Below are 26,696 nucleotides of genomic sequence, written 5' to 3'. Positions count from 1 at the left end.
TGCAAAAAGAACAGGAGTACTTGTGGCACTTAGAGACTAACACATTTATTAGAGCATAAGCTTTCGTGGGCTACAGCCCACTTCATTGGATGCATAGAATGGAACATATAGTGAGAAGATATATATATACATACAGAACATGACAAGCGGGGGGGGGGTTCTCTGTATGTATATATATCTCCGCACTATATGGTCCATTCTATGCATCTGATGAAGTGGGCTGTAGCCCACGAAAGCTTATGCTCAAATAAATTTGTTAGTCTCTAAGGTGCCACAAGGACTCCTCGTTCTTTTTGCGGATACAGACTAACACGGCTGCTACTCTGAAACCTGTCATTATCCATGGTGTTTGCAACCCCTCCCAGCTCTGTGTCCGCAAATATTATAAACATACTCTTCTCTCCATTATCCAAGTCATTACTGAAAATATTGACTAGTACCGGACTCAGGACTGATGCCTGTGGGTCCCCACTTGATATGCCCTCACAATTTGACAGCAAATCATTGATAACTTTCATGATTAAGTTGGGGTTGGTCCTGCTTTGAGCAGGGGGTTGGACTAGATGACCTCCTGAGGTCTCTTCCAACCCTAATATTCTATGATTCTATGAATATACTTTTGCAACCAGTTGTGCATCCACCTCAGAGTTATTTCCTCTAGATCACATTTCCCTAGTTTGCTTATGAGAATGTCATGTGGGACTGTGTGAAAAGCCTTACTAAAATCCACTAGGTCAGTAAGCCTGTTAAAGAAGGAAATTATGTTGGTTTGGCATGATTTGTTCTTAACAAATCCACGTTGGCTATTCCTTATAACCTTATTATGCTCTATGTACTTACAAATTGATTGTTTAATAATTTGTGCCAGTATCTTTCCCGGTATTGAAGTTACTCTGACTGATCTATAATTAACCAGGTCCTCTGTGTTTCCTTTTTTAAAGATAGGTTCTATGTTTGCCCTTCTCCAGTGCTCTGAGATCTCACCCGTCCTCGAAGATCATTGCTAATGGTGCCCTATTCGTCAGGCCCTGCTGACTTGAATACATCTAACTTAACTAAATATTCTTTAAATTGTTCTTCCCTATTCTGGCTTGAGTTCCTTCCCTTAATATTAATTGCGTTAAGCATCTGCTCACAAGTAACCTTTTTCGTGAAGAGTGACGCAAAATAGGCATTGAACACCTCGGCCTTCTTGATGTCGTCCACCTTCCCTGCAAAGTAGAGGACCTACACTTTCCTTCAGCTTTCTCTTGATCCTAATGTACTTACAGAATCTCTTCTCATTGCCTTTCCCGTCCCTTACGAGCTGTCACTCATTTTGTGCCTTTGCCTTTTTGATTGTTTTCCTACATGCTTGCGCTGGTCTTTTGTATTCATCCGTAGCAATTTGTCCATGTTGCCCCGTGTAATAATACCACATCATTCTTATTACTCTCTATCTAGCGAGCCCACGGCTGCGGGAGCTGGGTGCCAATATGGTGTGTTTCAGCCATAGGTCTATCAAGCTCTGTACACATATTATCATTTCCATTTACAGCTGGGGAAACTGAGACAGGGAGCGACTCACCCAAGGCCACAGAGAGAGTCAGTGTCAGCTGAGACTAGATCCCAGGCCTCCGTCGTGGCTCAACTCACCCCTCCGCCAGGAAAGGGGGATGGGGCATTGGCAGAAGGTCGAGAAAGGAGGGTCTGCAAAGCATGGTAAGGGCAGCACGCTAGCCCTGAGGGAGAGCAAGGCAGGGAGCAGGTGAGGAGGAAAGGGTCGGGCAGGCTGTGTCCAGGGACGGGAAAGTGAGTTGAAGGGGAAAAGAGGGGGATGAAGCAAAAGAAGAAACTAACAGGTAAGAGAGGCTGATATCCAACCCTTTGGCAAAGCTGAGGGAGCTGCCCCCTTTCTTGGCAGGGGGCGGCAAGGGCCAGAACCTCTGTCTGATCTGGACGTCTTTGGCCCTAAAGCAGCAGTTAGTTGTAGCTAGGGTGTAGCAGAGTGGTCACCCCGCTCATGCCCTGAAGGGCTTAAAACAGCCCTGGGAGAGGGCTGGAGCGGGGGAAAAGCCAGGCTGATTGGGGGAAAGCAGCCACAGGTGGGGCCATGCCCCAGTCAGGCCACGGCTGGCCCTATAAGGGGGCTGAGGGCCAGAGACTGGAAGACACTCTCTCTCTGGCTTCAGAGAGAGAAGGACCTGGCTGCCTGGGAGCTGAGGAGGGTACCTAGAGTGGAGCAGGGCTGGGGAAGGGCAGAGGGAGCTGGGGAGCTCCAGCCTAGCAAAACCCCAGGCTGCAGGCCTAGTTAAAGGCCTACAAATAGGTACTGGGGTCGCAGAGAGCAGCCCAAGGCTAGGCCGAGGCAGCAGGCCCTAACCCCCCCTTGCTGGTGATGAGTGGCTTACACTGCAGTCCGCCCCAGGGAGCGGGGGCTAGATGGTGACTGGCAGTAGTCACTGAGGCAAGGTGGGGGTGGGGGTTGGGGGTTCCCCTGGGTGGAGAGACCCAGATTGTGGGTTACTGCTGGGGGCAGAACCCTGATGTAGTGGGGCACCGGGGTCCGGGAGGGACACGGGGGCAGCGGAGGGCGAGCCACCGGCCTGCAGAGGGCGCTCCGGGCTGGAAAGAGCTAATTCCCGAGACGATCAGCAGGAAGTGCCGCGCCGGTGAGTCGTCGTCCCGCCACACAGGGTAAATGAGCTCAGGAGACAATAACAAGGAGTCTGGTGGCACCTTAAAGACTAACAGATTTATTTGGGGCATGTTACTAGCCCTAAGGGGTTTAAACAATGTAGGTTGTATAGTATAATTGGGATCCACCAGATGGGGCTGTTGCTGACTATGTTACAAATTCTCTTCATCTGAATGAATAGGAGTTAGATCTTGGAGAGATGCTTAAAGTCAGCTGTGGTACAGTTCATTTTAGATGCTCAGCAAATCACCAGTAAAGTCTCTTCCGCCAGAGCCTCTCTCCCCGAGTGAATCAGTTTTTTAGGAGCAACTGCTGCCTACGGGTTATACCAGTGCAGACAAACAAGACGTCCATTTCTTTATACTCACGCCTTGTGTGCACTTAGTCCTGGCAGCATTTCGCTTCATTCTACAGATAGGGAAACTGAGGTACAGAAATGGGAAATGGCTTGGCCAAACTCACATACCCCATCAGTGACAAAGCCAGGCTTAGAACCCATGAAACTACCATCACTTGGCCCACTCCATTATAATCCACAAAGAGCACACTACATGCTCTCCCTTTATTAAGGGGACTCAGGGCCACAGCAATATAAAGAAATGCACTAAAAATATTCTATAACCATTCCAAACATTACTTCCCCTACATAAAGGAACAGGCTGGGTTTTATAGTGGCTTTGATGTAGAAATATACTGTGAAAAGGGTGCAAGATATGGAGATGAATCATATATACGAGACCTTTAACAAGCAACCGCATAAACTTTAAAACCTCCACCTCCTTTTTACCGTAACGCGTTCTCTAATAAACGTGAAAACTCTGATCCGCAGAACAGAGCCAGCTCTGTAAATGCAAAAAAAACCTAGGCAAAAGCCACCCTGTACCCAGTCGGTCTGGTGCCTCAGGCTAGGAGTGTGTCTGGCTGTGCCTGGCTGGTGTTTGGCTGGGAAATGTCCCAGGAACGCTGATGAAGGCTCATTCTCCCCCAGCTGGTGTCTTGTCACTTACAATGGTTGTAAAATGCCACCCTGGGTACGAGCAAAGCGCTCTGCGCAGGTGGGATTTCACATCCCATTTTGATCAGGTGCAAACAGGGGGTAGCTCAGGGATTTGAGCATTGACCTCCTAAACCCAGGGTTGTGAGTTCAATCCTTGAGGGGGCTATTTAGGAATCGGGGGGGAAAAAATCTGTCTGGGGATTGGTCCTGCTTTGAGCAGGGGGTGGGACTAGATGACCTCCTGAGGTCTCTTCCAACCCTGAGATTCTATGAAATAAGGGCCAGCTCAGGCTTTTTTGCCACTGCAAAGGGGAAAGAAAGAAAAGAAAAAAAAAGCCGTGATCGGCAGCAGCTCAACCGCGCCGCTTCATTCCTCGGCGGCAATTCGGCAGCGGGTCCGAGAGGGACCGAGGGACCCGCCGCCGGAGACCCGGACGTGCCGCCCCTTCCCATTGGCCGCCCCAAGCACCTGCTTCATTTGCTGGTGCCTGGAGCCGGCCCTGCCTGGGGAGCGGCAGGAAGTCAGGAAACGGCACCGCTCCCTCTGAGTCCCTCTGTGGAGGCAATGCCCCAGCAGGGGGCTGAGGGGTGCTACAAAGGGCTGGTGCGTGGCCCATGTGGACCAGATTGCAGGACTGGGGCCACGGACCTGCTGCCTCCAGCAGGAGGCATTCTAAGGATTGCTTTCGCCCACACGTCTGGACCCCAGCCCCCTCTGGAGCGCCTCCTGTGGGACAGCCCCGGACCCAGCCCCCCGTGGATGAATGGAGGGCTCTTTCTTTCTTGCAAATGAAGCGCTCTTAACCAGCTAGCAATAAAGTGACTCCTCCAACCCTCCTCCAGTTCCTGCCCCTCTGACTCGCACTTCCATGCCCAACCCCAGCGCTGCCCCACAGGCTCTCCCCGCGGCCTGGCTGGGGGCGGGGGGGAATGAACCCACATCAGCATTTCGGCCTCGCACTTGGCGTCCTAGCCCTGGATGCTCCATGCCCTACGTCGCAGGGCTCTGTCGCTCACTGGTCCGTCTGTGGCACGCCCTCCTCTGAGCCTGATGCATGGATGGTGCGAGTCTGTGGCAGCCCCAGCTGCAGAGCCGGGAGCCCACCGCCAGCCCCGCTCCCTGCGTGCAGCCCCCTTCTCCTCACTGCTGCTGGACACACCGAGAGCCACGGCTGCGGAGCGGCCCCTTTCCTGCTGATTGCTGGCGACCACGCCACAGCCCGGCTGCTGGTTCGGGCCACGCATTCGTGAGCTGCCGGAGTGGCTGCTGCAATTCTGTGCCGTGCCACTGACGCCTCGGCCCTGGCTCCCCGGGCCCGGTTCAAGGCTTTGGTCTTGGCCTCCGAGCCCTCCATAGCCTGGCCCTGGGCGGCATGATCGTGAGCTCACATGGCTGCTGCCTGCCACCCGCCAGGCAGGTGTGCGCAGGAGACGGAGCTCGCTGGGAAGCTGCCCGGGGCCCCTGCCCTCCGAAGAGATGAGAATGAGCGTGAACCTCGATGGCTCCGGAGCCCAACGCTTGGACCCAGCCACGCCACCGAGAAAAGCAGCAAACGCCCTGCAGGATGGAGGGGAGCGGGATAAAGAGGCCAGATCCTCTGTAAATCGGCGTAGCTCCGAGTTCCAGCCCTGCAGGGTTATATCCACAATGTACAATTGTGGCAGGCACGCCACTCCCAGGCGAGGGGCTCGGCCCGAGGACCGAGACAGCCCTGAGAAAGCAAACTCCCTTTAGGGCCAACTCCCTTCAGATGCAACCCGCAGGCTGTGTTAATGGCGCAAGAAAACAAACAGATGAAAATTAGACTCTGTCTCTGACCTCCCCGCCCGCAAATGTCTTCTAATCTCACTGCCCCCTGGTGTGCTAATAGCTCGGCGCGGAGGCCTATGTGCTGACCCAGCAATGCAATCCGCCGCCAAAGCACCACACCCCTCCTAAAAGCTCCCCGGGTTATTAACGCACCGTGGCGAGAGCAAACACATCGATGAGATTTTAATGGGTTTTTAATGTGTCGGCGCCACGGCTGAGTGCAGCCGCTAGGAACCAACTCCCTCGCCCTTCCGCCAGATTCCCCTTCCCTCTGTCTCCTCCCGTCCCCCCAACCTTCCTTCCCCGTTAAAACGATTCCATGGCAACTTTCCCAACTAGAAGAGCAGGTTGGACAGACACCTGTCAGGGACGGTCTAGATAATACTTAGTCCTGCCTTGAGTGCGGGGGACTGGACTAGACGACCTCGCGAGGTCCCTTCCAGTTCTATGATTCTAGAACAATAGGGCCTCACCTTTCCATTGTGCCGTTCAGCCCAAAGCCTTGTAGGTCATTAACATTTCACTAGGGTGACCAGATGTCCCAATTTTATAGGGACAGTCCCGATATTTGGGGCTTTTTTTATATGGGCTCCTATTACCTCCCACCCCCGTCCCGATTTTTCACACTTGCTGTCTGCTCACCCTACATTTCACCCACCACTCAAATGCAGCCAGCTCTGGGATGGGACGTGGCAACTTCTTAACAGAGTCCAGCAAGGCTGCCTGCAAATAGTCTCTAGTCGAGGTGCCCTGGGTAATTTTAGCTGCACAGAATGCAATTAGCAAAGCCAGGACCCTAACGATGCACAGCCTGGGGATCTTAAAGCAGGGTCTCAGCTCTGAAATGCCGCGTATGCTGGACGAGACCCCCTAAGCACGGCCCTCGGCACAGGCACAGATTTCACCCATTGACTAGAATCTTACTCACGCAACGTGAGCGCTGGATTTCCGGGGGCTACTCGACCGAGTCCGATGCTGCAGCAGAGCAAGAGGTGCAGAATCAGGCCGCTGGCTTGCAAAGCACTTTGTAAATTAGTGGCACTAAAGACATGTTTAAAATCGATCGTTATGATGACGGTGTTCCCTCTTTGGACCGGAGAGGCTAGCCCAGAGGTGGGCAAACTACGGCCCACAGGCCACATCCGGCCCGCGGGACCCTCCTGCCCGGCCCCTGAGCTCCTGGCCTGGGAGGCTCGCCCCCGGCCCCTCCCCTGCTGTCCCGTCCCCCCACAGCCTCAGCTCACTACACCGCGGGCGCAATGCTCTGGGCAGCGGGGCTGCGCGCTCCTGGGGTGCTTTGTGCTGCACGGTGCGTGGCTGGCTCCAGCCGGGTGGCGTGGCTGTAGCACTGCCAGCCACCAGTGCTCCAGGCAGTGCGGTAAGGGGGCAGGGAGCGGGGGGGTTGGATAGAGGGCAGGGGAGTTCAGGGGGTGGTCAGGGGCTGGGGGTGTGGATAGGGGTCGGGGCGGTCAGATGAGGGGAACAGGGGGGTTGAATGGGGGTGGGGATTCCAGGGGCGGTCAGGGAGAAGGGGTTGTTGGATGGGGCAGGGGTCCCAGGGGGAGGGGCCGTCAGGAATGAGAGGAGGGATTGGATGGGGCAGCAGGGGGCAGTCAGGGGTGGGGGTTCCGGGGGCAGTCAGGGGACATGGAGAAGGGGGGATGGATGGGGCAGGGGTCCCGGGGGGGGTTGGATAGGGGGCGGGGACCGGGCCATGCCGGGCTGTTTGGGGAGGCACAGCCTCCCCTAACCGTCCCTCCATACAATTTCTGAAACCCGATGCGGCCCTCAGGCCAAAAAGTTTGCCCACCCCTGGGCTAGCCAAAACGTGGGGTTCTTCCAGCTGGGGGGTGGGGAACTGATGATGGAATCTGGTGCCTTTGATGCAACCTGGTTTATTCCCCAGGAATGCACAAAGTCCTGTTTCCCTGAACACAGGAGGAAGCCAAATAACTGAAGCCAGTTGATTTGCTCCCAGCCCCGCCTACAGACTGGGGAAGTGGCTGGACTGTTGGACAGAGATCTCTCCCCCCGGAGGGCTGGCTCCAGAAGAGGACGTTGCGTTCCAGGCGCTGAGAGAGGAGCCGTAGGCGGGAGCAGAGGCAGAGTGCTGGTGTGCAGACCATGGACGTGGGCGTCGGCCTTGAGCTAATCCCCAGCACGACCAGGAGGAGGTGCCAGTGTGGGGCTGAGGGTTGCATCCCGTCACAACCACGCTGGACACACACTACTGGGCCAGATCCCCAGGCAGCCCCCCTGCATCCCGTGGCACCGCGCGCCATCTGACAGCTGGAGATCTGGCCCCAAACTGCTTCAGTTTACGATTTGATTCAAACAACTCGGCTGTCGCAGCACCAAATAAAGGACCCAGCCCCCTGGCCTGGGAGCTCTTTGGGGCAGGGGCTGTGATTTCAATAAGCCTGATCCGGGACGGGAGCCCTACAGCGCGACCAGAACACAAGCCAATAAATAACCCTCACGGCCAAGCCAGCCCCAGCAAGGGGGCGTTGATGCAACCAGGTGCCCGAGAGATCTGTCAAGTTAGAGACACGCACACCCCAGCATCTATGCTGCGGTCCAATGCAGGGGAGTGGGGAGCAGGAACTGCGTGCCAGGTGCTTCCCCTCCTCCCCACTGCAGGCGGGTGAGGCTCAGCTGCACCATGCGCTGGGCACAGCACGGCACAGGGGTAGTAATCGACGCTTGCCTTGCTAGCAAAGTGCCGCCTCCGGCAGCAAGGGGGCCACAAGGGAGGAAATGCGCCGCCGAGAGAGTCCGGTCGAAAAGGGGACCCGATGGTGTCCGGTCAGATCTACTGACCGGACACCCAATGTCTGGTTACTGCAGGTGGGGGAGGTGGGGAGGTGTCGGGTCATCACCCGCGTCAGTCCCTGCTCAGCCGGGGCCACCTCCCACCTGCATCGGGCGGCTGCAGCTCCCAGCCCCGGCTCCGCAGGCGAGTCCCTCCTGACCTGAGGGGGGGGGGGAAGCTGCGAGCGACAAGGGGGGGAGGGAAGAGGAGTGGATGGGGGCATGGCAACTAAATCATCCCAGCCAGGGCTTTGTCAAGCCGGGCCTTAGAAACATCTACAGATGGAGATTCCACCATCTCCCTAGGGAACCCATTCCAGTGCTTCACCACCCTCCTAGTGAAATAGTGTTTCCTAATATCCAACCTAGACCTTCCCCACTGCAACTTGAGACCATTGGTCCTCGTTCTGTCATCTGGTACCACTGAGAACAGCCGAGCTCCATCCTCTTTGGAACCCCCCTTCAGGTAGTTGGTATCAAATCCCCCCTCACTCTTCTCTTCTGGAGACTAAACAATCCCAGTTCCCTCCGCCTCTCCTCATAAGTCATGTGCTCCAGCCCCCTAATCATTTTTGTTGCCCTCCGCTGGACTCTTTCCAATTTGTCCACATCCTTTCTGTAGTGGGGGGACCAAAACTGGACATAATACTCCAGATGTGGGCTCACCAGTGCCGAATAGAGGGGAATAATCACTTCCCTCGATCTGCTGGCAATGCTCCTACTAATGCCGCCCAATATGCCGTTGGCCTTCTTGGCAACAAGGGCACATTGCTGACTCCTATCCAGCGTCTCGTCCACTGTAATCCCCAGGTCCTTTTCTGCAGAACTGCCATATGATTCTATGATTCTAATTCTAACCAGGGCCCAGAGCCCCATTCCTGCTCCCCCCGCGGCAGGCAGGATGGAAACGAACAGGCCGAGGCAGGCACTACTCAGCGCGAGGAAAGGCAGCAGGATCGGGCCCGCGGTGAGCCGTGCGGGGGTGTCCCTGCCCTATCACCATCTCCTCGTGCGGCTCGCAGGGATTTCGGTCGCATTGCCTGGAGTGCAGCTGACTGCGTTGTTCTTCCCGGCGCCACTGCCGGGGCCTGGTTTAAACAAGGGGCCACGTCGCTCCCCTCGGGAGTGGGAGCGAACCCCTCGCAAGGCATTTCCACAGACAATCCAGACGGTCCGTTTCCTAGTGCATTGCTGGGGCTGGGTTTCACCGTCCCAAGGATGGGGCGCCTGCCTTTCCCCGGAGACAGCCCCGCCTGGCCTCTCAGGACTCATCTGACCCAGCATCCCCCTGAATGCCTTAGGGCCAGATCGTGCCTGTGGGGACAGCCCGAAGCCGGGGGGGGGGGGGCAGGAACTGCGGCGCGGGGAGGGGTTGTGCCACAGAGATCCCTCTGAGGTCCATCCCCCGCTGCCCTGCCCCATCCCCAAGTTCCAGCATCCCCTCCACCAGCTCAGCTGCGCTGGCAAGTCCATTGGTGGGAGAGATGCAGCCAGGGGTCCGTGCTTTCCGGGGTCTGAGCCGCTGGCTCCTGGACTCAAGGTCTTGGTAGCCTACACAAGGATATAACTGGCCTCCTTACTCCCCTGCAAGGGCCCAGAGGTCAAGTCACAAGCTCTCGCTCTGTGCCTCAGTTTCCCCATCGGTAAATAAACCTTCCCTATCTATCAATGCTCGGTGTGGCAGGGGTGCTCAGATACTGCAATGCCTGGGCCTGCAGGAACACCTAGAGGGAAGGGTGGGTTTTGCCCCCTTCATACCCTGGCAGGCGGTCCCTGCATCCCCCCGGAGCCGTCGCCCAGCCAGCTCTAATTAGCTCTTTGCATCCCTCCCGGAAATCGCTTTCCCAAATACAACGGCACTTTAACTACTGAACTTTAACAGGGATCCGGGGGCTTTATAGTGAGCCCATGACGGGTCCGAGGGGTCGAACTGCATCAGCCACTCAGTTCCCCAGGTGGCCGGCTCTGCTGGACATTTCGCTGATCAAAATACGAACCGGTGAAAAGACAAAATCCACCCTCGGCTGCTGCTGTCCAGAGGGGACGTTCCTCCCGCTCACTCCCTTATTTAGTCTTTTCGTGCAGCGACTGGAAGAACTTGCCAAAGAAGAGGAGGGTTTTTACACACAGGGGAGCCGCAGAGGAGGTGGAAGTAAGGGACACATGCTGTTTCATAGGTTACTCTGGTGGTCAGGGCCTGGGACGAGGAGCCAGGACTCCTGGGTTCTGATCCCCACTCCTGCCATCAACTTCCTGTGCGGCCTTGAGCAAGTCACTTAACCTCTCCCTGAAGTAGTTTACAACTAATAAACGCTGGGCTCTCACCAGCTGGTGCCGTGTCATTATGGATCTTACACTGGCCCCAACAGGGATACGTGCCGAAGGGAAAGCAGGTGTGCATGGCTGTGTACTTGGATGACAGCAAGCTGGGAGGGGTTGCAAGCACTTGGAGGACAGGCTCAGAATCCAAAAGGACCTTGACAAGTTGGAGAATGGGTCTGAAATCAAGATGACATTCGGTAAAGACAAGTGCGAAGTACTTCATTGAGGAAGGAAAAAGCAAACACACAACTACAGATAGGGGGACTAACCGGCTAGGTCGTCGGACTGCTGAGAAAGAGGCGACAATGTGCTGCACTGGCGAAAAAGCCTGATCTCATTCTGGGGTGTGTTGCCGGAGTGGCGTGTGTAAGCCACGGGCGATAATTGTCCTGCTCTGCTCAGCCCCGGTGAGGCTGCAGCTGGAGGCCTGGCTCCAGTTCTGGGTGCCGCACTTCCCGAAGGACGCGCCCAAAATGAGGAGGTCAGAGAAGAGCAACAAAGACGATCAAAGGTTTAGAAAACCTGACTGTGAGAAAAAGCTCAACCAGCCGCCGTCCAGTATCAGTGAGCTCACGCTCCAGCGGAGCCCAGCAGTGCAGCGTTCCTGCCCTGAGTCTGACTCCGTCTGGATGCCACGTGGCCCAGCCCTGGGGCTGACAGTCACAGCCATGGGGCCTATCAGGACGTGCTCAGCCAGGAAGAAAAAGCCTTTGGCTTAGATTTCCAAAGCTGCCTGAAGGGACCTGGATTCACAATCCCCAACACGAACCAGACGCCCTCTCTCCCCGGCCCCTCCAAACCTGCCCCACAGTGGGGGACAAGGGAGCACTTGGTGAAATTCAAAGGCAGCACATTTCTGTAAAGGGAAACCTACGTACTACTCACCTGTGGGGCTGGCTGCCACCGGACACCCCAGGGGCAAAGAGGAGCGGGGTGAGAACATTGCTGGGACCTAGGAGAGCACCTGCAAGGACAGGGTAACCTCATGAGCCCCAGCTGGGCTTGGGAGGAACGGGACAGAAGTGCACTAAGGTTTGAAACCCTCCTCGGAAGCGTCTGCCAAAGGACGCTGCCCGAGGTGGGACTCCCAGCCACCGTTCCAGAGGACATGCTTCCATGCCGATGATGCTCGTTACAAAAATAATGTCTTAATCACATTTGTGACTGAACTCCTTGGGGGAGAATTGTATGGCTCCTGCTGTGTGGTTTTACCTGCATTCTGCCATATATTTCATGTTATGGCAGCCTCGGATGACAACCCAGCACATGTTGTTTGATTTAAGGACACTTTCACTGCAGATTTGACAAAACACAAAGAAGGTACCGATGTGAGATTTCTAAAGATAGCTACAGCACTTGACCCAAGGTTTAAGACTCTGAAGTGCCTTCCAAAATCTGAGAGGGACAAGGTGTGGAGCATGCTTTCAGAAGTCTTAAAAGAGCAAAACTCCGATGCAGAAAGTACAGAACCTGAACCACCAAAAAGGAAAATCAACCCTCTCCGGATGGCATCTGAGTCAGATGATGAAAATGAACATGCATCGGTCCACACTGCTTTGGATCATTATCGAGCAGAACCAGTCATCAGCATGGAAGCATGTCCTCTGGAATGGTGATCGAAGGGACATACGAATGTTTAGCATATGTGGCACATAAATACCTTGCAACGCCGGCTACAACAGTGCCATGTGAATGTCTGGTCTCACTTTCAGGTGACATTGTAAACAAGAAGTGGGCAGCATTATCTCCTGTAAATGTAAACAAACTTATTCGGCTGAGTGATTGGCTGACTGATAGCTCAGTGGTTTGAGCATTGGCTTACTAAACCCAGGGTTATGAGCTCAATCCTTGAGGGGACCACTTAGGGATCTGGGGCAAAAAAATCAGTACTTGGTCCTGCTAGTGAAGGCAGAGGGCTGGACTCAATGACCTTTTGGGATCCCTTCCAGCTCTATGAGATAGGTATATCTCCATATATAAGTAGGACTGAGTGGACTTATAGGCTCTAAAGTTTTACATTGGTTTATTTTTAGTGCAGTTATGTCAAAAAATGCTACATTTGTAAGTTGCATTTTCATGATAAAGAGATTGCACGACGGACTGTACTTGTATGAGGTGAATTGAAAAATACTAGTTCTTTTGTTTATCTTTTTTACAGTGCAAATATTTGTAATCAAAAATAACTATAAAGTGAGCACTGTACACTCTGTATTCTGTGTTGTCATTGAAATCAATATATTTGAAAACGTAGAAAACACCCAAAATAGTTAAATAAATGGTATTCTAGTCTTGTTTAACAGTGCGATTAAAACAGCGATTAATTTGTTTAATCGTTTGGCAGCCCTACTTTGCACCTCTGGCTTCAACAAAGCCGCCAGGGGAAACTGCTGGGACTAGGAGCTCGCCGAGCCTGGGACGCAGGCACCCACCCAGTGCAGGCTGCTTGGCCGGATGCAGAGGTGGGCTGGCTGCATGGGGAAGCACTGGGCCTGCTGCTCCCCTCGCCTCTCCTTGGGTGGGGTGGGGCGCAAAGCTCCTAGCCCACTGCTTTGTCTCGGGGCTGAGCCTGCCAAGCCGCACCCTTCCTCCAGCAGGGCCATCTTATTTCTGAACCATTCCCCGCTGCAGCCGGGACCCACAAACCCTAGTCTGAGTGTCCAGGCCTGCCGTTGGACTGTGGTCTATCTAAGGGACTTATCTGGCTCCATCAGCCCAGTGCCGCACAGCCCTTAATGCATTTATCCCTACAAGGCAGGGCTGTTAGCCCCATGAGACACATGGAGAAACTGAGGCACGGTGTGGTTAAGTGACTTGCCCAAGGTCAGATGGGGGCATCTGTGGCAGAGAAGGGAATTGAACCTGGGTCTCTCAAATCCTAGGTGAGCCCTCAGCCATCCTCCCTCTCCTGAGCTGTCTGTGCAGCCAGCGCCCCCTAGGAGGCGCCGTGTGTACTGCGGTCATGATTCTGACAGACTCAGCTCCCCATGCCTGGTGCTCCAGCTGCACAGGGGCCAGCCAGCCTTTCCCCAATGGGTACGGGAGCTGTTCGGTGGGGACACGGGGGATTCCCCTCCTGTTTAAAGGTGACCACCAGCCAGCCCAGCCAAGGCCAGACCTGCTGAGGTGCCCCTCACTCTGATGCCAGGCAGGGGCAGCTCTAGGGCACTACTCCCGCAGGAGGCAGCCGGGCACAGCTCTATGCTCACAGCTCTACGCTCGCCCAACAGATCACGGGGCTAATTCTGCTTCCTTGCTCTGCTGATTGGGTGACTTCAATAGCAGTGCTCAACCTGAGCCCCAAACGGCTCGAATGCCCCATGGACGGGGGCCTGCACTGGCCCCACAGCATCTGAGCCATTTCACCAGCAGCCCCTTTGCCATGGCCTAGAGACCCTTTTTAACATATTCTCTCAGCCACCTGGGCTCTAAATTGTCAGGCACGGTCTGTCGCCTTAGATCTCATCCTAAATCACAATGCAACAAACAGGATGTTCATTAGGCCGGGTTTAATTAAGCAATATGGATCCTGCCTCGATATTTACAATCCCACTTGCTCTGATTTATTAGGGAAAGTGTCTCGTTTTTAAATACGGCGACTGTAAAGTTTAATACTGCTTGACTTATTGCAGGTTTCATGTACAGCTCTGGGCTGATGCAATCCAGGCTGGGCACGGAGCCGGTGGCCCAGTAAATCAAAGCTAACTATGCATGCCGAAAAAGATGACAAGCTTCGTTACATCCGGACAATTATTCCGATCTGGATTTACACACTCATGCAAAACTCAGCCCTTCCCTTGACGCTGCGCGTGCAGGAGAGAGAAAGAATTTGAGGCTGGGTTGTAATAAACCCACTTGTTGCCAACAACAGATACAATTACAGCTGAACTCACCCACTCAACTGGGGAGCCGGGAGCTGAACCCTGGTTCTCTAAGCTCCAAAGTGACAAACCGCTGCCACGGGAGCTAAAGGAGAGCGCTCCTGGCCGGCACTAGTAGTAAGGCTTTTATCCTGAGAGCTATCAAACAAAGCAGCAGAGCGAGAACATTGAACAGCCCCATGTCGAAAGGAAACAGCAGCTCGGCTTAGCATGTGTGCGTCACAGCCAGCCTGAGGGCTTCTCACGGAGCTGCTAGAAATGAGAAGGGCTTGTAGGCTGGCCAGTGACTAGGTCCATGGACCAGGCTGACGCATAGGATAGACAGATCGTGCCAGCAGAGGCCTTCGGGCAAAAGGACTACAGGGATGTCAGCCCAGCCTCACCCTTTCCAAATGAACCATCAATGACCTCCTACCCCACCTGGACTGACCCAGACCCACCCAGGACTCCTGCTCAACAGCCTGCTGTCCACTGAGGCAAAGCAGAGGGTGACTGCAGGGGCAGGCAACAGCTGTCCTGCACTCTCTTCTGGTCGGGTTCTCATGCCAGGCAAGGTGCCCGAGCGCCCAGAGAGGGAGAATTAGCAACTGTGCTTGTCCTCGGTAACGCAGCCTGGGATCTTTAACTCCCCGTGTCCAGAGCCACCAGAGAGACGAGAAGGCAGCTCCCTTAAACGTCTCATTTGAAGGGCAAGGGGGCCCTGATCCAGCCACCTGGAGCGGGGCAAGGTGAGAAATGGGGCACTGGGAGGCACATCATGCTGAGCAGAGATGAGGTCCACCTAGCAAGGAAGGGGCAGAGGATCTTCGGATAGAGACTGGCTAACCTAGAGAGTGACGAACCTTCGGATAGAGACTGGCTAACCTAGGTTCGACAGGGGCAGGAGACAAAAGCCCACAGATGAGTCCAAACCATGGAGACCTGGGTGAAGGGTCGGAACCTGGGGGGGAACATGGTTCCATCACAGCAGGGACAAAGGAGAGACCAGAGGGAATAGAGAGAAAAATCTAACGAACATCTTAGATCTCGGTACACTAATGCGAGAAGTATGGGAATACACAGGAAGAAGTCAAAATACTAGTGAATAATCTCAATTACAACATAACTGGCATCACAGTATTGGTACAGAAAGGTACAGCTTGCTCAGGAAGGACAGGCGGGGAAGAAAGGGAGGAGGTGTTGCCTTGTATCTTGAAGATGTCTACACCTGCACTGGGGTTGAGGTGGAAGGGGGAGGCAGACCTGCTGAAGGGCTCTGGGTAAGGATAAAAGGGGTAAAACAAAGGTGATGTCATAGTAGGTGTCTACTCTCGACCACCTAACAAGGAAGAAGAGGTGGATGAGGCTTTTTTAAAACAACTAACAAGATCGTCCAAAGCACAGAACTGGGAGGTGATGGGGCACGTCAACTACCCGGACTTCTGTTGGGAAAATAACACAGCAGGGCACAGATTATCCAGCAAGCTCTTCGAATGCATTGGAGACAACTTCTTGTTGCAGAAGGTGGAGAAAGTGGCTAGGGGAGAGGCTATTATAGATTTGATCCTGACAAAGAGGGAGGAATTGGTTGAGAATTTGAAGGCAGAAAGCAGCTTGGGTGAAAGTGATCAGGAAATGATCAAGTTCATGATTCTAAGGAATGACAGGAGGGGAAACAGCAGAATAAAGACAATGATTTCAAGAAGGCGGACCTTAAACGCTGAGAATTGATAGGTAAGATCCTGTGGGAAGCAAGTCTAAGGGAAAAAGAATTCAGGAGAGCTGGCAATTGTTTATAGAGACATTATTAAGCATGTAGGAGCAAATTATCCCACTGCATAGGAAAGACAGGAAGAGACCACACCTGGCCTAACCAGGAGATCTTCAGTGACCAGAAACTCAAAAAAGAATCATACAAAAAGTGGAAACTAGGTCAAATTACGAAGGCTAAACAAAAAACGAAAACCAACACAAGCAGGTAGGGACGAAAGTGGAAAGGCCAAAGCACAAAACGAGATTAAACTAGCTAGGGACATAAAGGATAACAGGAAAACATTCTACAAATACTTTAGAAGCAACAGACAGATCAAGGACAGGGCAGGCCCATTACTCAGTGAGGAGGGAAAGACAATAACAGAAAATGCAGCAATGGCCGAAGTGTTAAATGTCTTTTTTGTTTCCGTTTTCACCAAAAAGGTTAGCAATGATCAGATGACCAACATAGTGAACATCAGTGTAATTGGGGTAAAATCTGTGGCTAAAAGAGGGAAAGAACACGTTAAGAATTACTTGGAGAAGTTAAAAGAACGAGAAGTACTTGTGGCACCTTAGAGACTAACAAATTTATTTGGGCATAAGCTTTCATGGGCTAAAACCAAGTCAGCAGGGCCTGATGAAATACATCCTAGAATACTTAAGGAATTGGCTGAAGAGATCTCTGAGCCATTAGCGACTATCTTTGAGAACTCCTGGAGGACAGGTGAGACCCCAGAGGACTGGGAAAGGGAAATATAATACCTATCTATAAAAAGGAGAAGAAGGATAATCCAGGGAATTAAAGACCAGTCATCTTAACTTCGGTAACTGGAAAGATAATGCAGCAAATAATAACACAATCGGTTTGTAAGCACCTAGAAGATAAGGTGATAAGTAACAGTCAACATGGATTTGTCAAGAAAAAATCATGTCAAAGCAACATAATATCCTTCTTTGACAGTGTAACAAGCCTTGTGGAAAGGGGGGAAGCAACAGATGTGATATATCTCCACTTTAGTGAGGCCATGTCTACACTACTACTTATGTTGACAAAACGTATGTCGCTCAGGGGTGTGAAGAAACACACCCGAGCGACATACGTTTCACCAGCATAAGTGGTAGTGTGCACAGCACTACGTCGGCAGGAGAGCTTCATAAACAAACTAGAGCAATACATCCTAGACAAGCCTACCTTAAGGAGGGCGCACAACTAGTTGGAAAACCGTAGGCAGAGAGTAGTTATCAATGGTTCAAGGTCAAGACGGGAGGGCATACCGAGTGGGGTCCCGCAGGCTCCAGGTCTCTTCAATAGCTTCGTGAATGATTTGGATAACAGCATAGAGAGTCCACTTAGAAAGTCTGCGGGTGATACCAAGCTGGGAGGGGTTGCAAGTGCTTTGGAGGATAGGATTAAAATTCAAAATGATCTGGACAAACTGGAGAAATGGTCTGCAGTAAATAGGATGAAATTCAATAAGGACAAATGCAGAGTACTCCACTTAGGAAGGAACAATCAGTTGCACACACACAAACTGGGAAATGACTGCCTAGGAAGGAGTACTGCGGAAAGGGATCTGGGGGTCATAGTGGATCACAAGCTCAATATGAGTCAACAGTGTAACGCTGTTGCAAAAAAAGCAAACATCATTCTGGGATGTATTAGCAGGAGTGTTGTAAGCAAGACACAAGGGGTAATTCTTCCGCTCTACTCAGCACTGATAAGGCCGCAACTGGAGTCTTGTGTCCAGTTCTAGGGTCCACATTTCAGGAAGGATGTGGACAAATTGGACAAAGTCCAGAAAAGAGCAACAAAAAATGAGGAAAGGTCTAGAAAACAGGAGCTCTGAGGGAAGACTGAAGAAATTGGATTTGTTTGGTCTGGAGAAGAGAAGCCTGAGAGGGGACATGGGAATATAATTACATAAACGGTTGCTATAAAGAGGAGGGTGATAAATTGTTCTCCTTAACCACTGAGGACAGGACAAGAAGCAATGGCTTAAATTGCAGCAAGGGAGGTTTAGGTTGGACATTAGGAAAAACTTCCTGTCAGGGTGGTTAAGCACTGGAATAAATTGCCTACGGACGTTGTGGAATCTCCATCATTGAAGATTTTTAAGAGCAGGTTGGACAAACACCTGCCAGGGACTGTCTAGTTCAGGGGTGGCCAACCTGAGCCTGAGAAGGAGTCAGAATTTACCAATGTACATTTCCAAAGAGCTACAGTAATACATCAGCAGCCCCCCATCAGCTGCCCCACCCTGCTCCCAGTGCCTCCCACCCACCGGCAGCCCTGCCGATCAGCGCCTCCCGCTCCCTCCCTGTGCTTCCCGATCAGCTGTTTTGTGGTGTACAGGAGGCTCTGAGGGGAAGAGGAGAGGAGCGAGGGCACGGCAGGCTCAGGGGAGGGGGCGGGAAGGGGTGGAGTGGGGGCAGAGCCTGTGGCAGAGCCAGGGGTTGAGCAGTGAGCACCCCCCCCGAACATTGGAAAGTTGGCGCCTGTAGCTCCAGCCCCGGAGTCGGTGCCTAGACAAGGAGCTGCATATTAACCTCTGAAGAGCCGCATGTGGCTCCGGAGCCCCAGGTTGGCCACCCCGGTCTAGATAATACTGAGTCCTGCCTCAATGCAAGAGGCTACACTGGGTGACCTATCGAGTCCCGTCCAGTCCTACATTTCTATGGATCTATCTCTGGGACTGCAGGTGCAACCCATAAAGCCACTGCCTTGTCTTCCATGCGATTCCTCCTCAGCCGCGACCTCTGCGGAGACGCCTCCCAGAGCAGCCTGCGTGTAAGGGCCAGGCGGCAGAGCCCCGGGGCAGGCAGGAGTGGTGCATGTATGTACAGAGCTGATTCATCCCTCCACAGCTGGCTCATCGTCACAGGCCTCGTTTGCGCACCGAGCTCCTGGCAGACACAGCCCCCCCCGGAGTCCATAAGGGTCCAGCAACACAAGGCGCAGTGCAGGATTGGGCCCTTCAGTTGGGAGCGCTTCAGGGCAGGGACCACCTCTGCTTCTGGGTCTGCAGCACCCAACAGAACGGGGCCCTGATCCTGCCGGGGGCATCAAGGCATTGTGTGCTACAAACAATAGTCAATACTGTCATCCCTCGAGCCATAGCCCATGTCAGGGCCTAGCCAGTCAGTTCCCCACAGGAATGTGGGTCTAACTGCTTTATGTGCACTGCATCCCCCAGTCCTGGAACAGAGGTGGGCACCAACAGCACACAGACAACCCACTCATCCAGCATTCTCAACCCAAACACTCGTCCCCAGTTCCCACAGAACTCTGCCCTAAGACGTGACAATCGTCTGAGAGACGAAAGCAGAGCAAACTCCCTTGCTGTTTGCAACAGCTCCCCCACGTAAGAGACTACATCCCAACTCAACAATGCAGCTAGGGAAAGGAGCTTGTAATAAGACTCTGTAACGGTGCCACCTGGTGATGCCTGCTGTAAAAAGAGCACACTCATTATCATGCAATAGTGTACACGCTGACAGCGAATAATTGTTTTACAGTGAATAATCTAAACCCCGAAGGCAACACATGCAAAAATGGGTTAGGACTTCAAGCTAGGGGGAGGTTTTCCAAGGGCTGTGCTGGATTCACCATCAGTAGCTACTGAGAAATCAAGATTGGATGTTTTTCTAGAAGATCTGCTCGAGTTCAAACAGGAATCGTTGTGGGGAAGCTCTGTGGCCTGGACTATGCAGGAGGCCAGGCTAGATGATCACTATGGCCCCTTCTGGCTTTAGAATCTATGCACAGCTCAGCGTGAAAACATCAGGAAATGCCATGACAGGGGTGTGCCCCTGCAACCTTAACTCTGCCCCATTGGGCACTTGCATCACAAAATGATAAGAACATAAGAATGCCATATAGGGTCAGACCGATGGTCCATCTAGCCCAGTGTCCTGTCTTCCAACAGTGGCCAATGCCAGATGCCCCAGAGGGAACGAACAGAACAGGAAATCATCAAGTGATCCATCCCCTGTCGCCCATTCCCAGCTTCTGGCAGTCAGAGGCTAGGGACACTCAGAGCGTGGGGTTGTATCTCTGACTGTCTTGGTGAATAGCTATTGATGGATTTAAACTCCAGGAACTTACCTAGGTGTTTTGTTTTTTTAACTCTTGATCTTCCATTACATGCTGTTACTCAAATACCATACACAGATTTTTTCAAACACCTATAGATAAACCCATCGCATTTTGTAAGTAACCTTGAGAAAGAAACTGAGACTGGAAATTTTCAGCCCAAAAGAGGAAGGTTTCAGCAGATCTCAAAACAGAACCTGTCAAAAAACAAAAAATCAAATTATTTTCATTTCAAAATGAAATTCAAAGTTTTGAAATGTTTTTTATTGTTGTTCTGGTTTGGATTTGGTTTGTTTGTCTTCAAGTGTCCAAATAAGCTGTTTTTCGTTTTATCACCATTTTATTTTTTAAAATATTTTTATTAAATTAGAAGCATTCTGGAAAGGATTATGGGCATTTTTCTTTTACCAAAAATCTGATTTCCAAAAAATGAAACATTTCGATAACTATTTATTTTTAAAACGTTTTAAAAAGCACGAGGTTTTTAATGAAAAAAAAAACATTTTTGATATTTGTTGATACATTTTTGTGAAAAATTTGGTTTAAAAAAAAAAAAGCCCATTTTTCTAGTAACAAACTTCCCCTTCGATAAATGCCGACCGGCTCTAGCTATGTATGACTGGAAGCGTGACTGGAAAGGGGCTGAGAATGGAAAACATTACAGAACCTTAACTCTAGCAGGCTCTGCTGCTGTGGCTGTAATGACTGGGGCCATCAGCTGAGCCGCCCTGATCTCCGAGATGCGCAAAGCCCCCTGAACATGCCAAATGCCAACAGCCTCTTGCAACAAAAAGCAGGTGCTGGAGCTATCTCAGATTGGTCACAGAGGGGACCCTGGGGCCTGGGATTCATTCAGGCCGAGAGCAATGCTGAGCTGCCAAAACCACTGGCTCTTCCCGGTTATCAGCGAAGCCAGCGCCGAAGCCCCGTGGTTCACATCCGCAGCTGAGGTTCCCCTCAGACACGCGGCCCAACGCCGCCACGTTAAGACGTCGCCCCTTCCCCATCTCTGCACGAGAAACACCAGCATCCCAGCCAGGGGGCATTGTCCAGCTCCCCAGCTATCGATGGGGAATTAGCAGCTGGGGGCTCCTTTGGGGAGCCTGCTAGTGGGTCAAGTATCAGAGGGGGGAGCCGTGTTAGTCTGAATCTGTAAAAAGCAACCGAGGGTCCTGTGGCACCTTTAAGACTAACAGAAGTATTGGGAGCATAAGCTTTCATGGGTAAGAACCTCACTTCTTCAGATGCAAGTCATTGCACCTCACTTCTTGCATCTGAAGAAGTGAGGTTCTTACCAAACGAAAGCTTATGCTCCCAATACTTCTGTTAGTCTTAAAGGTGCCACAGGACCCTCTGTTGCTAGTGGGTCGTTTACCCCATTCCTGAGGGGAACTGCCGGCCCCAGGGCCTGGAGCGCGACCCGCTGCCCTGCCTCATCCAGGCTTGGGGGGAAGATCTGGCAGGGGCACTGCGGTGCTGTGGCGAGCGAGGCCGGTGAATCAGGAGGCGGCTGGTGAACCAGGGCTCCCTCAGGCTTACAGACGGGATCCCAGCCCCTGGCGCTCAGATACCACGGTGCAGAGGGTAGGGACGTAAAACAGTAACCGGTTCGCCGGTAAGCTTTAGTCTTACCATTAACCCAGCTTAACCGTTAACCCCCAGCCCCGCCAGCCAGCCGACCCCTGCCGACCCCAGCCCCGCGGGCTGCGCCAGCCGACCTCAGCCGCAGCCCCGGGCCGTGCCGGCCGGCCAGAACAGGAGCAGCAAACCCAGGCCAGCCCCGCACCTGCTGGTCGGAGCAGCCCCAGCCCCTCTCCCTTTAATCGGTTACCCGGTTAAATGATATAATACTTTTAAATGATATTTACAGCCCTCGCTCAGGGCCGCGGTAGCACCCCGATAGCTGGGTGGTACCAGGGCTTGGGACACCAGCGCGATGGAAGCAGCACCCGGCCACACGCGGATGGGCTGGGCGAGCGGGCGGAAGGGAGCCGGAGCCGGAGGAGGATAGAGGAGAGGTGGAGGCTGCACACCCAGGAACTCCCAGGTGTGGCTTTTCCTGCTTCACTCCCGTCAGCACACAGGGCAGGGGGGCCAGGCGCTGGGGAGGAGAGATTCCACAGCCCTGGGGACTGCCAGGCTGGGGCGGGGAGCGTGGCCTGGGAAAAGGGCGTGGGGACGACCTGCCCCTGCCTCTGGCTGATCGGCTGGGCCCTGGGCTGGGCCGCTCTGTGCCGGGGGGCTGGAGCGCTCCTGAGTGCAGGCTCCATCCCGGCCCCGCAGCAGAGGGAATTCTGGCCACGGGTCAGATCTAAAGGGGGCCAGGTGACCCCAGGGGTGCCCCGCCAGGCAGCCGCTGAGCGTTACGGCCGGCCCCGGAGCAGTGATACGAACCAGCCGCTGATGAACACGGCAGCGTGCGCAGGCGGAGCGGCTGATGGGCTCATCGCAGCTGCCGGGGAGAGAAACCAGCCTGCGGGGAGGTGCCCTGGGCCTGGGCCAACCCACGGGCTTGTTTCTCGTCCTCAGGGCGCAGGAGAACAGCAGGATTCACCTGGCAGCCCCAAGGAGCAGCCCTCTCCAAACCCTGCCCCCGCCCGCAGGGCAGAGGGGGTTCCTTGTACAGCACCAACCACGGCTAGAGCCCCCCAGGACCAGCACAGTGGGGGTGGCTGTGGGTCAGCATCACGGGGGGGCGGGAGCCCAGAACTTGACTGGCATCGGCTCAGCTGGAGGGGGGAAGCCCAGGGCTGGACTAGCTGGAGAGCTATGGGTCAGAGCGAGGGGCATCGGCAGAGCTGGGTGGGGGAGGCCGGGGCTGGGATAACGAGGGGGCTGCGGGGCAGAATTGAGAGGTGTTGGCAGAGCTGCCTGGGGGAAGCTGGCCCAAGCCTTGCTCAGACTGTCTGGCTCCCTGAGGCCCCCCCTTTGAGGAGCGCTGCAGTTGGACACCAGCTTTACAGAGACTCAGAAGATTCCCCAGAACTCAGGGCCACAGGGCAGAGCGGGTTTCACTGCTGGAGCGGCTCGGGAACACGCGCGGCGAAGGAGATTCCAGGCCAAGCTGCTAAGGTCCCAAAATGGCCTGAAGCCGGCGCTCAGCACTAGCCCCTTCCAGGGAGCATCTCGCAGCATCTTCCACCGCCCCGAGGGCAGAGCTGGGAGAGCTCGGGCCTGGGGAAGAGGAGCTGGAGGCAGAGAAGGAGTCTGGCTCTGCAAGGCAGGGAGCACCCACCGTTCCCACACCGGCAGACCAGGGAGGGTGTCACCGCCCGAGAGAAATCGGCGGCTGGCTAAATCTCCCAGCAGAGGCAGCAGACGAGGCCTGATTCTCCCGCAGGCGATGAGGAGCCAGCTCTGGGTTCCAAGCCTGTGGGCAGGACATGGGCTCTGTGTATTAATGCACGTCTCCCTTTTGAGCTGGGAAGGGGGCAATTTCGACAACTCTGAAATCTCATCCAACGCACCCGCGTATTAAGCAGTCGGGCAGGACATTTCGGAGAGTTTAACCACCCCGCATGCACCAAGGCCGATCTTTCGCCAGGCCCTCTCCGCGCACGTTGCAGCCGTGACACATGGACCTGGGGACGTTCAGGGGGGGAAAACAGCACCCACGAATCATTTATTAGTAGGTAGCAAATTACTCCTGACAGGGAGAACTTTTACCCGCTTGCAGGCTCCGTCCAGCCCCCAGGAGACCAATTACATACTTGACAATAACACAGGTCTCATTAGAGTTGCAGGAAGTTTCTCTTGTGATAATTACAGAACTCACGAGAAAAAGCCAGAGCAGCACCTTCCACCCGCGGCTGTCGCAGCCCTGGGTGGCCCGAAGGAGCTGGACTCACCGCGCTATTGCCAGCACAGCTGGCGTTCGAAGTGCCAGAGCCCACGGGGCTCCCGACTCTGCACCAGGTGCTTCTGAGGAAGATGCAAGACACCCCCCTTCCCCAGCCCCTTCTGGGATAAGCCGGCCCCAGGGGGATTCTCCTCCAACCCTATTAGAGGCTGGGTCATGCCCTGAGATAGGAACATTCAGCTCCATTGCAAACGCTATTGGGATTTGTGTTTGTTTTTAAATCCTCAGGGTCCTCACTCCAGCCACGTAAACGCCTCCTCAGCCCTCGGCCGCAGTGATATCTAGTGGCAGAGAGTCCCACAAGCTACCCCTGCATTGTGCTGCTTTGCAGTTCATTGACCATTCCCTGCTCCGGGTGCTCTGGGGTCGAGCCGGGCCTCCCTTCTCTCTCCCAGGCCTTACTTTGTATCCCTGTCCCATCCTCTCTTAGGCTAGGTCTACACTACAGTGGACTTCCGACCTAAGATACGCAACTTCAGCTAAGTGAATACCGTAGCTGAAGTTGCGTATTTTAGGTCGGCTTACCTGGCGGTGAGGACGCGGGAAAGTCGACCGCTGCCGCGCTGCCGCCGACTCCGCTACCGCCTCTTGTCGAGGTGGATTTCCGGAGTCGACGGTAGAGCCATCAGGGATCGATTTTACCGCGTCCTCACGAGACGCGGTAAGTCGATCCCCGATAAACCGATTGCTACCCGCCGGATAGGCGGGTAGTGAAGACGTAGCCTTACTTACCCCCTCTCTAAAGTACCTGATCCCAGGCTGTCCAGGCTCCCTTCATCCTGAAGCCTCCCCAGGCCCTTAATCATTCTCATCCCCTGCCTGGGACCCTATGAGCTGCGGTGCCCAGACTGGCACAGCTTCCCAGGGGAGGCTGCACCATTGATTTCTAGAATGACACAGCTGCATTTCCGTACCATTCTTCACCCGCCCTCCCCCACTCAAACATCTTTGCATTCTTGACCACACTAAGCAAATTAGGCCGCCCAGAACGATGCCTCGGACTTTTCCAAGGTCACGCGCTGAGTCAGCAGCAGAGCTGGGGACACAATGCAAGGGCCGGGGCTCCTGGGAGTGAACACTGACCGTCTTTCTTCCCTGGAGTGTCTCATCCCGAGGGAGCTGCTCCCGCCACACACAGCAGGGCAGCTCAGGGCCCTTAGCAGCACGCCCATTCATTGAGAAAGAAACGGGCCGATTTAGATGCAGGAAGAGAAATAAAAGTGCGATTGCAGCAGGAACAAGCTGACTTCCAACGACACACGGTGAACAGCACTCAGCCCCGCCAGGGCCGGGCACGGCCGCCGGCCCAGCCGTTCCAGGCAGGGACTGAAGAAAAATGTTGTAGCCAAGCAGAGTGGAAGGAGACCTGGGGCTCAGCAGAGCGGGTGTAGTGGGAGTGGAGGGTGGGCCAGATGTGGGAGCCAACAAGCGTCTCTCCCCTCTGGAAGACGTCCCTTCTGTAGTGCAGCACCGGGGCATGGGCAGTACGGTGCCCCCCTACTACCTCTGGGGTATCAGCAGTGCATGGACAGGGCAGGGGGGTCAGCACAGCGCCTCCTATCAGCGCTGGGGCATCGGCAGTACAGTGCCCTTAGCAGCGCTGGGGAGACTGTCAGCGCAGCGCTCCAGAGTGCGCGGGATCATCAGCGCAGCGCCCCCTAGCGCCGCTCAGGGGGGAGGTCAGCGCAGCACCCCCTAGTGCCCCTGGGGGGAAGGTCAGCGCAGCGCTCCATAGTGTGCGGGATCGTCAGTACAGCACCCCCTAGCGCCCCTGGGGGGAAGGTCAGCGCAGCACCCCCTAGCGCCCCTGGGGGGAAGGTCAGCGCAGCGCTCCATAGTGCGCTGGATCGTCAGCACAGCACCCCCTAGTGCCGTTGGAGGGGAAGGTCAGTACAGCGCCCCCTAGTGCCCCTGGGGGGAAGGAGGTCAGCGCAGTGCCCCCTAGCACCCCAGGGTGGGGACGGGGACAGAAGGGGTGGAGAGCGTCAGTGCAGCACACAAACGCTGCCAGCAGCAGCAGGACAGAGAACGTGACAGGTCGCGAGGAGGTGGCTCCTGGAATTCCTGGAGGGGCTGGTACCTGCTGTGTCCTCACCCACAGCCGCCATGGTGCTGGGGATGGCGTCACCCCCATGGCATCGTCTCCACCCCACCCCCACTTCTTCAAAGGCTGCAGCTGGCCCGCAGGCCCGGTGACAGTTCAGGGAGGGGACGGAGGCTGGTCCGGTGTTCAGCGCGCAGGCCTCAGGGAAGGAGACTAGGGTTTACACCTCACTCACCCTGAGACACGGGTCAGTCACTGCAGACATTCTGTGCCTCAGTTTACCCATCTGCAAAATAGGGATCGGCTCGCTTGAAGGGTGGGGGATGGGGAAGGTTTAACGCATGGATGGCGCTGGAGGGGAGACCCGTCGGCGGCAGTAATGGGGGGGGGCATGATCTGAGCAGCAGGGGCCGCCGATACACCCAGCCGGGCTGAGCCTTGGCCATGTGGGCTCAGCCAGACAGGCCCTGC

General features: G+C 54.4%; 1 protein-coding gene across 1 annotated transcript in view; it reads right to left on the bottom strand.

Moving 5' to 3' along the window:
• Positions 1-26,696, bottom strand: part of GALT (galactose-1-phosphate uridylyltransferase) — a 102,309-nt gene that overhangs the window by 64,336 nt on the left and 11,277 nt on the right. The window lies entirely within an intron of this gene.

The sequence above is a fragment of the Terrapene carolina genome, unplaced genomic scaffold (assembly GCF_002925995.2).
Source record: "Terrapene carolina triunguis isolate 2854851 unplaced genomic scaffold, T_m_triunguis-2.0 Scaffold998, whole genome shotgun sequence".
NCBI classification, from domain to species: domain Eukaryota; kingdom Metazoa; phylum Chordata; order Testudines; family Emydidae; genus Terrapene; species Terrapene triunguis.
This window is presented reverse-complemented; position numbering and strand designations above follow the sequence as displayed.